The sequence below is a fragment of the Papaver somniferum genome, chromosome 11 (assembly GCF_003573695.1).
Source record: "Papaver somniferum cultivar HN1 chromosome 11, ASM357369v1, whole genome shotgun sequence".
In the NCBI taxonomy this organism is placed as follows: domain Eukaryota; kingdom Viridiplantae; phylum Streptophyta; class Magnoliopsida; order Ranunculales; family Papaveraceae; genus Papaver; species Papaver somniferum.
The window spans coordinates 101,026,766-101,040,037 of NC_039368.1; the positions used below are offsets into that span (position 1 = coordinate 101,026,766).

The 13,272-nt window shown below is 36.2% G+C and overlaps 3 pseudogenes; all 3 read left to right on the forward strand.

Moving 5' to 3' along the window:
- The first annotated feature begins 200 nt into the window (after nucleotides 1–200).
- Nucleotides 201–4,730, forward strand: LOC113321802 (annotated as a pseudogene).
- Nucleotides 4,731–4,838: 108 nt separating this feature from the next.
- On the forward strand, nucleotides 4,839–8,650 carry LOC113321804 (annotated as a pseudogene).
- Nucleotides 8,651–10,082: 1,432 nt separating this feature from the next.
- Nucleotides 10,083–13,207, forward strand: LOC113321803 (annotated as a pseudogene).
- Nucleotides 13,208–13,272: the final 65 nt, after the last annotated feature.

The window sequence follows — 13,272 nt, forward strand, 5'->3', positions numbered from 1 at the left end:
TATTTATTCTCTTGAGTTTTACTTTTTACTTTTATTTGCCGTATCAAGTCTTTTCAAGTCTTGCATCTTTGAAAGAAAGTCTTCGAGTCACTGGACTGGTACAGGTTTGGTTGGACCGATTGATTGCAGGGGGGTGTCGATTAGTAAATGTTAGCTGTGGTTTCTTTGAATATAAATAATTCTTCTTCAAATATCTTTTTCTTTAGTTTTTCTGTTTTAAGGTTCATTGGTTATGGAGATTCTAGAAATGCTTGTTCCGTTGCTACTGGTTCCATTATGGTTTAGCCTTTTAGTCAATGGGGTTCAGGCATCTAACAAAGTACTATCAGAAATTCAGGCTACTAACAAATCTAATGCTTGGAGTCTTTACAGAACAGGTTATCACTTTCAACCTCAGAAAAATTGGATGAATGGTAAGTTCTTATTTCTTGTTTAAGTTCTTGTTTTGAGTTACATGTGCTTTAGTATGAAATCCTAAATGAGCTACTGTAAGTTAGCTTTTTTTCTGTGATAGATTATGTAGTGAACTATTTAGTGATTAGCATTATTAATTTAGTTTGTTGTTTTCCATTCAGATCTGTAAATCCCAACATCTGGGGACCTTTATTAGTTTCATGCTCCTTAATTTTCCTAATTTAAAATCCCCACTTACATATTCCGGTGGTGATGCCCCCAGATACTGATTTCAGTGGCTTTGATGGTTGGGGTTAGCCCATTAAGAACTGATTCATTGGAATATCTTATTTGGTTTCGGGTTATTGATTTAGAATTTTAACGAGTTCTGGTGTTGTTTATATGGATGGGGATGTTGCTGATTTATAATAGAAATTGTTCACACATGTAGCTCTGTTTCCTTAATAGGCTGCCATAGTGCTCCATCAGTTGTTTTGGGTGCTTTTATGTTATTTGGTTTGGTTGGTATGAATCTAACCCTTTGTTATGATCCTAAAAACTTGTGGCAAAGTGGAATTTATGATGTGCAGTGGAATGCTATCTGTAGATCTAGAACTGCTGTTACTACTACTTTAACTGGTTGTACCGCGGCCTCAACTGCGTTGTTTAGGAAAAGATTATTTGTTGGTCCTTGGAATGATTTCGTACCGGTCAGTTAGGTGGTTTTGCTGCGGTTACTGCTGGGTTGTGGTACCATGGACCACTATTACTTGTGGATTTGTTGCTTTTGGGGTATTAATCGGATGTAATAAACTAGCAGAGTAATTCAAATATGTTGATAGTGATAGTAGCGTAATAAATCGCATGGTGGTTGTGGCACTTGGGGTATACTTTATTACAGCTATGTTGTTAGAAAAGAATGTGTCTGAGATTTATAAATAGGGTAGATCTTCATGGTTTGTTGGTGGATGATGGTAGAAAATTGTTTGCAGCTCATCTCATTCGGATTTTAGTTATTGATGGTTGGTTTAGTGCAACAATGGGACTGGAATCGTAAATTCATCAGTTTTAAGCTAGCAGGGTCCCGGTTGAGCTTCAGCTGTATGCAAGAACAAAACTTTCTATGGACTGATCTCCTTTTTTTTTTTTTCTTTTTCTTTTGATAGTGTGTTAGACTGCTCTCACTGCATAATATATTATTATTATGTTCTTCAATTGCTTAGTGTCTAACGTTAGTTTCTTGCTTGAATGGCACTCTGATACCTGCAACAACAAACAGACCCAAATGGTAAGAGTTCATCCTACATTTCTTTAGGTTAATCTAGACCTTTTTAATGGTTTAATCCTCAAGTTGCATTTTTCCAATTTAATCTCGTATTATCTGATTTAAAAACAGGCCCAATGTACTATAATGGTACCTACCATCTGTTCTACCAGTACAACCCCGAAGGTGCTGTATGGGGAAACATTGTGTGGGGGCATTCTGTATCAAAGGACATGATCAATTGGCTCCCTCTTAATCCCGCAATCTATCCTTCAGCTCCATTCGATATCAATGGTTGTTGGTCGGGTTCTGCAACTATCCTCCAGGGAAATAAACCTGTGATATTCTACACAGGCATTGATACAGAGAATCGACAAGTGCAGAACATTGCAGTACCAAAGAACTTATCAGATCCTTTCCTAGAAGAATGGACGAAACCTGACTACAACCCCTTGATAGAGCCAATCAATGGGATTAATGCTGCCTCATTTCGAGACCCGACAACTGCTTGGTTGGGCAAAGATGGGTACTGGAGATTGGTAGTTGGAAATGAGAGCGGTAACAAAACAGGAATGGCATTACTGTATAAAAGTAAAGATTTCGTTAAATGGGTTAAGGTCCAATATCCACTACATTCTGCTCAAACTGGTATGTGGGAGTGTCCGGATTTCTTTCCTGTATCACTAACAGGAAAAGAAGGTTTAGACACATCTGCAAGTGGAGACCGAATCAAACATGTTTTAAAAGTGAGTCTTGGTGAGAAGACCGCTGATCACTATACGGTTGGTCACTATCTTTTGAGTAAGGATCAGTATATACCTGACAATACATCTGTTGATGATTCGACGGGATTAAGGTATGACTATGGAAACTTCTATGCATCTAAATCATTTTTTGATGCATCGAAAAAGAGGAGGATCCTGTGGGGATGGGTTCTCGAGTCCGATACCAAAGAAGACGATATTGCTGAAGGATGGGCTGGCATTCAGGTGGTTTATTAAAGATATACAGTTTTCAGATCTATATAGTGTAGCTAAATGCTGGCTTGCATTTGATGCCTTATCATCACTTCATATTTGCAGTCAGTTCCGAGAACTTTATGGCTTGATAAAAACGAAAAACAACTTCTACAATGGCCGGTTGAAGAACTCAAAAGTTTGAGAAGAGAAGAAGTTGCCATGACAAATATATCTCTCACCAAGGGAATTCTTTCCGAAGTTAAAGGAATAACAGCTTCACAGGTATGCAAATACGAAGAATTATATTTTAGAGTACAGATAGCGTTTATGCAGTCTCGATTTTGAGCTTTCACTTTATACTATTTTATATTTCTACTCCATAGGCCGATGTTGAAGTTACATTCCATTTGCCTAGTTTGGAGAAGGCAGAGTTGTTTGACCCTACTTGGGTTGACGCTGAAGCACTCTGTGGTAAGAAGGATGCTACTGTTCAAGGTGGGGTTGGACCTTTCGGATTGTTAGCATTGGCTTCTAAAAATTTGATGAGAATACACAACAGTCGTCTTTAGAGTTTTTAAAGCTCAAGACAAGTATACAGTACTTATGTGCTCTGGCGGTGTAAGGTTAGCTTAACTTTGTTTTTGATACTCATGAGATACTCTCCTATGTATGCTAACAAAATGTAGAATCACCAGCTGACTTGTATTTTTGGCAATCTTGGTATAAAATCAGGTCTTCTCTAAAACCAGGAGTTACAAAACGGTCTTATGGAGCTTTTGTAGATGCAGATTTGAGTGATGGAAAGCTTTCTTTGAGGAGCTTGGTATGGTTTTAATTACAGTATTTATTAAGTAGCATTGAAATAAAATATAGTTGTATTCTTCTTTGTTTCGTGTGGTTGTTTTCCACTGTTAATAGGAACAATAATTAAACCAAGATTTAGTTTGAAACCAAAGCCAAAATTAAAGCCAGTATCTCTGTTTAAACCTATTTGAGTACTGGTGACAGAACCAAGAAGGAAAAATACTTTTGTAACCATGTCCTAATTATGCCATCTACTACCTCTTTTTACTTCTAACAGCATATTTTCTACTTTTGTTGATAAAGTATTTGGCTGGATTACGGCATTTATCTGTAATATTTCGGACCTCTCAATTGTAACTGCATAAAAAGTTCATAATAGCCTTAACCAAGCTGCTGTTATTGCCTATTGGCAACAACAAGCACTTTCTCCATCTTAGTTCCATGGACATATTACTGTTTAGTAGCACCATTCATATCCATCTCTATGGATCCAGCACTGAGCACTTTCTCCGTTCTTCTTGAGAAGTTAGATTAAAGTGCTACAAGTTGCGAGTTTTTGATGTTATACAAGTATACAGTAAAGCTGCAATCCTTTTATTGTCTCCACTTGCTTATCTGTAAGTAAGTTCATGTAGCATTTCCTGTTGCCAGTTTTTATTTTTATTTTTATAGACATCTGGTAATTCGTTAGTAGGTGCAAGGTTTAGGATCCAGTGGTCTTTTCATACGTGGACTCTTTCCCCATGAGTCTTATCAATATCAAGCCCTTTGTGTATTCTTTTCTTGATCCATGATCCCTAGTTTCTGGGTGGATGATGAGTTTGATAATTCAGTGGTTGAAATTTTTTGTTCTATTGTTTCTACTGCAGATTGATAATTCAGTGGTCGAAAGTTTTGCTTCTGGAGGAAAAACATGTATAACGTCCAGGGTTTACCCAACTCTTGCACTGGGGAAAAATGCTCACTTGTATGCTTTCAACAACGGTACTGAAGCTGTTGAAATTGCAGAGTTGAAAGCATGGTCAATAGGAAGACCAAAAATGAATGTTAAAGCACAAACACGAAGAAAACTGGATCGTGATTAACCTAATTGGCATCAGGATTCAGATGCAAAATAATCATTTTTAAATACATTGAATTAGTTCAGAAATAGAATAAGGTCATCGTCATGTTTAGTATTCTCTCTGGCCCTCATATAAATGAATGTATAAGGGATCCAAGGTTAAGGAAGATTTTAATATTATATTACAATTATCTTATATTGAATATTCCTAATTCATAATTAATAAAATAAAAACTTTACTTATCAATTATTTAAAGTCAAGATGTAGTATATTATAATCAGGGTTAGTACAAGTTGCTTAGTTGTCTTCTTGATTAAAAATCCAAGAGTTTGAAGTAAAAAAGCCTGGTGTTGGCTTTTTATCATCATCATCATCTCGTTTTCTTCTTCTTTTTTACGTTTCTTCCTTACTCTCTGTTCTTAGATTTGATTGTAACTGATGGCGATTTTAGAAAGTTCTGTTCATTTGATTAAAATGATTTTCATCTTCTTATGCTGTACTCTCATAAGCAACTATGGGGTTCGAGCATTTAACAACGACATATCAGAAACTGGATTGGATGGGGTTGGAGTTAACAGAACAGGCTATCACTTTCAGTCTCCCAAGAACTGGATCAATGGTAAGTTCTCACTTCTCACTTGATTGTACATATCATCATTAGTTTGTTTGATTAGTTTTTCAACTTAACTAATCATATATAATCAGCATTTCAACTTAATCTAATCCCGGACCTCCGTCATTTATTTCTCGGAGATAAACGGCGATCATACCCCGTGGAATTTTGGTGTTTCACAAGCATTAACATAAAATGGGATTGAAAGTTTTAGCCCTTGCTAGCAGTTCCATTATTATTATCTCAACTAGTACTGTTTTATGTTTTCTTGCTCATTGTTACCAATCTTGCTATGTGTTATCAACTGAAGTACTATTTTAACATTGTTTCATGCTTCTTACTTGGATGGCATTCAAACCTCTCCAACAACAATTCACCAGACCCAAATGGTAAGCCAGTCTTAGCTCTTACACATACATGAGAAATCTTTGTTGTTTAGTTACTTAGAGTTACAATGGTGTTCTTAAAAGAACTCTCATGATCTGCAACAGGACCAATGTATTATAATGGAATCTACCATCTTTTCTACCAATACAATCCTAAAGCTGCTGCATGGGCAAGTGATATAGTCTGGGGCCATTCTGTATCAAAAGATATGGTCAACTGGTTTCGCCTTGATGTTGCAATGGCCCCTACGGATTCATTTGATGTCAATGGGTGCTGGTCAGGTTCTGCCACTATCCTCCCTGGTAACAAGCCGGTGATGCTTTATACTGGCATAGATATAAATAATGTACAAGTTCAGAACATTGCTGTGCCAAAGAATTCATCGGATCCCTTACTTGTAGAATGGAAAAAGCTAGACAAAAATCCATTGATTTTGCCACCCAATGGCATTAACGGAACTTCGTTCCGGGATCCGACAACTGCATGGTTAGGTAAAGATGGGTATTGGAGAATTCTAGTTGGGAGTGAGAGAAGTAATCTGGGGACGGCGTTGTTGTTTAGAAGTAAAGATTTCATGACATGGACAGCATCTGAAAATAACTTCCATTCTGCACCAGATACTGGTATTTGGGAATGTCCAGATTTCTTTCCTGTGCCACTGAAAGGTAAAAAAGGATTAGACACTTCTGCGAGTGGAGCCAATGTTAAGTACATCTTAAAGGTGAGTGTTCAAAGAACATGGTCAGATTTCTACACAGTTGGGGATTACTATCTGAACAAGGATGAGTATGTACCTGATAACACTCCAGGTAACCATTATTCAACAACTACAGGACTGAAATTTGATTACGGGAAATTCTATGCGTCTAAAACATTCTTCGATGAGGCGAAAAACAGAAGGATATTGTGGGCGTGGGTTAACGAATCCGATTCTGCAGCAGATGATTTTGCTAAAGGATGGGCTGGCATTAGGGCTGAACATGGTGTCGGTTAACCATTGGAAACCGACCGAACCAGACCAATAAGCAAGAAACCGAACCAAACCATTTAGATTTGGATTGGTTTGGTAAAAAATGTTGAAAAACCGACATTACTGGTTTGGTTTTGGTTTGACCTGAAAACCGAACCAAAAACCATTGGGGAACCGATTAATTTTTAAACTTAATTTCTACCGTCGATTTAAAAGTATTAGATTCTACCCATTAATTTAGAGGATAAATAGAAACCCTAAATCTAATATTTCATTATGATACTCTCCCTCTTTCTCTTTCTCCTTCTCTCAGCCACCTCCCTTCTCCACCCCCAACTACAGCTGCTGCTATTCGACTTTTTTCTTCCCGTCTTCCTTCTTTTTTATTTGTCAATATATAAATTAAGATATATTATATATCTTCATTTGATCTCTAGAATTAGAGTAAGCTTTAACTATTCTTGATTTTTTTTTGTCTGTATATTTGTGTAAACCAATACTATCGGCAACTACGATTTTTTTATCTGTAAATTTGTATTTTTTTTTTGGTTTGACATAATTATTGGTTAACCAAAAACCACTGGGACAAACCGAAACCAACTGGAACCATTTGGAAACCGAACCAATGGTTAATGGATTGGTTTGGTTTAGATTTTTAGAAACCAATAATATTGGTTTCGGTTTTGGTTTGGCTAGAAACCGAACCAAAACCGACCATGAACAGCCCTAGCTGGCATTCAGGTTTGTTTATATCAGTGATAATTATTAATATGATAGAATAGCTGATTCTTCTGTAAATGATATTGCTAATACTAGTAGTTTTTAACCAATCTTGTATTGTAGGCAATTCCAAGGACACTGTGGCTGGATAGAAATGGAAAACAACTTCTACAGTGGCCAATCGAAGAGCTCGAAACTTTAAGAACAAACGAAGTGAAGTTGAAAAAGACACCTCTCACCAAAGGAAGTCTATTTGAAGTTCAAGGAATAACAGCTGCATAGGTATTCCGAGTTAGAATCAATTTAAGAGCAATGTGTTAAACTTAGTAGCCATATTTTTATGACTATGATTCTGAATATTCACAGGCTGATATCGAAGTTAGATTTCGTTTACCAAGTTTAGAAAGTGCAGAATCATTTGATCCTTCATGGAATGACGCCCAACAGCTCTGCGGAAGGAAGGATGCTACTGTTCAAGGTGGCATTGGACCGTTTGGGTTGTTAACTCTAGCTTCTAAGGACTTAGATGAATACACAGCAGTATTCTTCAGGGTTTTCAAAGCTCTAGACAAGCCTGTTGTGCTTATGTGTTCTGGTGGTACCAGGTCATCATTAAAAGCAGAATTAGATAAACCCTCATCTGGGGCTTTTGTGGATGTTGACTTGATTGATGGTGAAATTTCTCTGAGAAGCTTGGTAAAAAAAATCTATCTTCCTTTGTTGTTTTAGAGTGAGAGGAACAAACTATTTCTACTTAAATTTGTTCAATTCGATTGCAGATTGATCATACAGTAGTAGAAAGCTTTGGTGCTGGTGGAAAAACATGTATCACGACTAGAGTCTATCCAACTTTGGCAGTAGGAAAGGAAGCTCATTTATACGCTTTCAACAACGGTACTGAGACTGTTGAGATTAAGAGACTAAATGCATGGACAATGCAGACACCTAAAATGAATCTTGGCCATGAGATAAGTTCGTTGTTCGCAGCTTAAACATAAGGTCAATTATCATTAGAGGAGGAGTTACAACTCTGGGAAAATCAGTCCATGTTACTGTATTCTTGCAATAGAAATTTAGAGTGATGCTGAATGTCTTCCGTACTGCAAATATTGGCATCCTCTATTGTTTTCCCGTTTTTCACATGTGAACACAGTTAACATATAGATTCCAGTTTCTGGCTCTCTGCCCCCTCCTGTTTCTGTTTTTCTTTTCCCTTCTGAATTTTCCCAAATACTATTAACAATGTCGAGGGTCTATATAATTCTTGCACTAAGGGAAGAATACTGCTGATGCCATTGATGGTGCTGCAAGTATGGTCACCATCATATGGATCTGGTAGTGGGAGCTGGTATGCTATCCGCATCAGCATCTCTCACACTGAAAGTTACAGAGGGGATGAATGTAAAGTGGAGGCAAGATTAATGAAAGATTTAAATATTACAAATTTCTTCAAGTCAAGAGTCATTGTATATTATAATCAGCACAAAGTTGCTTGCTTAGTTGTCCTCTTAATTATTTAGAATTGTTTGAACTAGTAATATACCTGGTAATTTCCTATCTCCTGTACTTCTTTTATATTTTCTATGTTTCTTCCTTAGTTCTATTCTGAGAGTTTACAAAGTCTGAATCTCATAAGGAACTGTCTGAGCATTTAACCAAGTCATGTCAGAAACTGGATCATCAGACGGGTTAGGAATTAACAGAACAGGTTATCACTTTCAGTCCCCAAAAAACTGGATTAACGATAAGCTCTTCTGCTTTCTCATTTAGTGCTTATAATCATTTGCAGTTTAGTTTCATCATATTGGTATTTCAGCTTTATAAGAGTAAAATTCTGACATTTTTGTTTTTGTTACTTGATTCGCATTCAAACATCTTCAACAAACAATTAACAGTGGTACTCTTGAAGTTGGATTTATCGACACCGCTAATAAACTTTTTACTCAAACACTTCAAAGTGGTGATCTCTTTGTGTTCCCGAAAGGACTTGTTCATTATCAGCAAAATGTTGATCCCCAAGCTTATTCCATTGCAGTTTCTGCTTTTGGCAGTGCAAATGCTGGTACAGTTTCAGTTCCTAGTTCGGTTTTCGCTTCTGGAATCCCTGATGGGATTTTGGCCAAGTCTTTCAAAACTGATGTTGCTACAATTCACGCTATCAAGACTGGTCTTGCACCCAAACCTTAGAGAAAATAACTTCATGGTGTCGACCATCTTTCTTCTTTAAGTAATGATATTGTAATGCATTTTGATATGCTGTTGAATAAATTTTAATTCTTTGCAATTCTTTGGATGGAATGACTGAAAGAATACTATCCCATTTTGGCAATGTCTTATGAGTGCGTCTAAGTGTATTGGGTTTAATAAAATTTAGGAATTGGGCTTTTTAAACAAACCAGCTCCCAGTCCCATTTTCAAGCCCTATAAGATTTCTCAAAAAACTTGATTAACATTAATTGTGGGATTTCCAGGTATCCCTGTGGAAACGTAATTCTAGCTAATTTGGAAAACTTTTTCAAAAAGAAAAAAAACTAACTTGGAAAAGAATTAGTTACTAGATTTGAAACTTTGGATAAGTATTCCACCTAATAAATCTCACATTTGTTAATTTGGTAAATTTATTTCATACATTTGGCAAGCTCTTTCATTTGAGGATTACACAGAGGAGTAATTACCGTAATTAATGTGTGCTTATCTAAATCATCATTATGACACCGTACAGCTACATCCCATGCAATGCAATTGAGTGATATAACTACGGTCACATATCAAGATACGCTGTATTGCCTAATTTATAGATAAAACCTAGATAATATTTCTTTCCTTGTTATTATCGAGTAAAGTCAATATATATGCGGAAAACTTGTCTAGTATCTCTATAAATACATACATTCATTCTCAAGCTTTCATCCATCTTTCAAGAAAACAAGTATCCGCATAAATCATCATCAAAAACAATGGCGAAGTTCATTTGTTGGTTTACTCTTCTTTTCTTATGTTTCAATCTCAGTGTTGAAGCATTACATAAAATATCCACATTTTCAATCACTTGTGGCAGTGAAAGCACCGGTGAAACTAGGACATCTAAGAACTGGTTTTCACTTCCAACCTCCCAAAAACTGGATCAACGGTATGCAGTTCCTTCTAAATCTGATTTAATTAGTCTTATCTGTGTTAATATCATGTTTTTAGTATTTTTATCATTCAAAAGATAAGCAGTATCACTGATTTTTGGAAACGATATCTTTTTTTCGCATACAATTAAGGATTTCCAGGAACGGGGGCAATGGATTTTTACTGCATACATGTCGTTTGTTTCCTTCTTAAGCACATGTTCCTTTTTACTTTTTAGTATTAATTTTTTTTTTGACTGGATTGACTAGAGATACATCGAGTTTGACTAGGATTGTTTAGACATCAGAGGTTTTTTTTTTCTTCCATTTTTGGTTTATACTGTTCAGTGATTTGTAAGCTGAACAGATTTCAGCATTAATATAGCATAGTTTTAACAATCTAACATTTTTTTTATTGTCAATCTCATTATTCCAAAAATAAATAAATAGCTGGGATTGTGTTATCAAAAATAAATAATTCTGGTACAATTTTTTTTTTAGTCCCTACTACATTTCAGTTTTGGCTACTGGAATTCTTGATGGGATTTTGGCTAAGTCTTTCAAAACTGATTTTGAATACAATTCGAGCAATATATTGGTTTATTTTCCTATTTGTGCATGCTAGATTTTCATTTATGTTCAGCTAACCATATGTTTTTTTCTTGCTTTTTTGCATGGCACATGAATCTCTGCATCAAACTATCAAACAGATCCAAATGGTATGCTATTACATTCTTTATCTTGATTTGTATTAGACGTCGATCGTTTATTTTATTTCATTATAGTTAAGTGTTTTACCCATGCTATGGTTTTTTAACAGGCCCAATGTATTATAAAGGCGTTTATCATCTTTTCTACCAGTATAATCCCAAAGGTGCTGTGTGGGGGAATATTGTATGGGCACACTCAGTATCCACTGATTTGATAAACTGGTTTTCCCTTGAACATGCAATTGCCCCTTCCAAACCATTTGACATAAATGGGTGCTGGTCAGGTTCTGCAACTATACTTCCTGGCAACAAACCTGTTATACTTTACACTGGTATTGATCCAGACGAGAGACAAGTACAAAACATTGCAGTGCCGAAGAACTTGTCTGACCCATTCTTAAGAGAATGGGTGAAGCCTGATTACAACCCAATAATCAAACCAAGCATTGGTGTGAATGCGAGTGCGTTTCGAGATCCCACAACTGCATGGTGGAGTAAAGATGGGCACTGGAGATTAGTAGTTGGTAGCAAGAGAGATATGAGAGGAACCGCGGTGTTGTATAGAAGCAAGGATTTTATTCATTGGACTAAAGCCAAACATTTGTTACATTCTTCTGCTACTACTGGTATGTGGGAGTGCCCAGATTTTTATCCAGTGTCGCTGAATGGGAAACAAGGATTAGACACTTCATCGGTTGGTGATGGTGTTAAACATGTGCTGAAAGTGAGCCTTGATCTTACAAGGTTCGAATATTACACTCTTGGTCAATATTTTACTAGCAAAGATCGATATGTACCAGACAACACTTCAGTTGATGATAGTACAGGGTTAAGGTATGATTATGGAAATTTCTATGCATCCAAGTCGTTTTTCGATCCGTCAAAGAATAGAAGAATCTTGTGGGGATGGGCTAACGAATCCGATCGAACTCCAGATGATCAAATTGCTAAAGGCTGGGCTGGGGTTCAGGTAATTATCCTCTTCTCTAGAACTAAAGATATGGTCTGAAGATTTCATTTCCGTTTATTTTTTAAGTAATTTTATTTTTTCACTATAGGCAATTCCGAGGACAGTGTGGCTTGATAGAAATGAAAAACAACTCTTACAATGGCCTATTGAAGAGGTTAATCATTTACGAAGCGGTCACGGTCGAGTGGAGATGACCAAGATACCTCTTCATAAGGGAAGTCTCATTGAGATTGAAGGAATTACTCCTGCTCAGGTATGCTATTTGTAAGATCTAAATACGATGTCATAAACATTTGCTCCGCTTTGAATTATGATGTATCTATTCACTTGAGTGAATTTGCATTTTACAGGCTGATGTTGAAATTACATTCCGTATACCAAGTTTGGAACATGCTGAACCATTTGATCCTAAATGGGTTGATGCTGAAAGACTTTGCGGCGAAAAAGATGCTAGTGTCTCGGGTGGCATCGGACCTTTTGGATTGCTAACACTGGCGTCAAGTGACTTACAAGAGTATACTGCGGTATTTTTTAGGGTCTTCAAATCAAATGACAAACATAAAGTGCTTATGTGCTCTGGTGGTATTAGGTACGTTAATTAAGATGGACTCTTTTGATTTGAATACTTTCTTCAACTAAAGAAAGCTGATTTTGTTTCTTTTCTCCATCAAATTACTGCAGGTCTTCTTTAACACATGATAAGATGTACAAGCCATCTTACGGAGGTTTCGTAGATGTTGATATTAGTAATGGAAAGCTTTCCTTGAGAAGCTTGGTAAGACTTTTAATCTCTATATACTTTAATTGTTAAATATATTTGTGTTTCAAATAATAATATATTTTAGTTCTAAAATTTACATTCTTTCTTCTAATATATATGATGTTTGGTTGCAGATCGATAATTCAGTCGTAGAGAGTTTTGGTGCTGGAGGAAAAACATGCATCTTATCAAGGGCTTATCCAACACTGGCTATTGGAAATAATGCTCATTTGTATGTTTTCAACAATGGAACTCAAGCGGTAAAGATTGGGAAGTTAAAAGCATGGTCAATGAATAGTCCCTCAATGAATTGAAGAAAAATTAGTCCTCTAGTTTGAGTGAGCAATGAGTAGGATTTTGTTTCAGGAGAATAATATCCATCATGTTGTCCGATGGTTCCTTGTCAAAATTGTCCATACGAGTACATAAGGATGTTACATGTAGTGTCAATTGGAAATAAAGTAATTCACCTTTAGAATATTTTTTTACAGTAAACTTATTTATTCTCTTGAGTTTTACTTTTTACTTTTATTTGCCGTATCAAG